General features: G+C 40.5%; 1 long non-coding RNA gene across 1 annotated transcript in view; it reads left to right on the top strand.

The window, feature by feature from the left end:
- The first annotated feature begins 250 nt into the window (after positions 1-250).
- The window catches only part of LOC102385396, a 59,136-nt gene continuing 58,280 nt past the window's right edge, over positions 251-1,106 (top strand). The window contains exon 1 of the long non-coding RNA XR_322924.1: positions 251-324. This is a non-coding gene — a long non-coding RNA (uncharacterized LOC102385396). The remainder of the gene's footprint in view (positions 325-1,106) is intronic.

Below are 1,106 nucleotides of genomic sequence, written 5' to 3'. Positions count from 1 at the left end.
TGGCTTTGTCATATCTAACAAGACAGACTGTGCCATAAGTGCAATAATGAAAATTCTGTCCTTTCTAGCTACAGCATGATTGTGATAAAGTTTGGAACAGTGGAAACACCTTTCAGAGTCTTCAGGGAGAGATCTGAATGAGGAATATAGAAGCAATGTTCCACATAACCCTCCTTTTTTTCCCTTTGATTTTCATTTATGTGCAAGTTGATTATCTTTCCCATTTTCTTTTCTAATGCATTATAGGGAGTGAGCCTTGGGTTTCAGAAGCCTGTCCCACCCACTACTGGTGTCACTGGATGATCAGGATGGCGTTGGGACCAGGTAATTTTTTCCTATTTAGTGGTGGTAGAATGTAATGGTGACTGATATAGATTGTTGCCTAGTCATTCTGGGATCCCTTTTCCCCTACCCTTTCCCCTCCCCCTCCCTTAGTCTAATGGATTAGATTTTTCATGATGCTGGGCCTGATCATCTTTTTTTTAGTTTTGGCAATTTAAAATGTAATTACTGCAAATTTGGTAGGCTGCAGTATAGGTGGTGGATTGGAAAGTGGTTTTTGTTTGTTTGCTTATTTTTGATTTTGGGGGGTGGGTTGGTCCCGATTAATTAAGTAGGCTGCTTAGGCATTGTTCCTCAGTATGTCATTGGGTGGTAAGCGGATACACTTCCATATGTCATACAACTTGCGGCTCCCTTAATCATTATCTCTTCTACTGCCAGCACTGAAGATGAGCAAGTTGGGGCTCTGGCTTTTAGTAAAGGTCTGTAGTAGCCTTTGTGTAATGACAGGGCATGGCCTCAATACTCCCCCTCAGGTATGTCATTCACCATGACATTGGCACTTATGGAGAGCAAAAGTGAAATTCCTATATTGTTGACTCAGATAATAGCTTGAAATTTAATTTGTGGCCTCTGTATTTAACCTTATCATTTCTGTATCTGTCTCAAGTAGAAGTGATGCAATTTTAATGATGAGTTGCACATTAAACTAGGGGCATTTTTAATGTGTGTAAGCTAACATTTTAGCTTGTTAACCTGTGCTAAGTGCCCTCTAATCATCTCAAAATATACAAGTCCTCCACCTTCCCAGGTTGCACTGCTCC

This window comes from Alligator sinensis, unplaced genomic scaffold (genome assembly GCF_000455745.1).
Source record: "Alligator sinensis unplaced genomic scaffold, ASM45574v1 scaffold297_1, whole genome shotgun sequence".
NCBI lineage: Eukaryota > Metazoa > Chordata > Crocodylia > Alligatoridae > Alligator > Alligator sinensis.
This window is presented reverse-complemented; position numbering and strand designations above follow the sequence as displayed.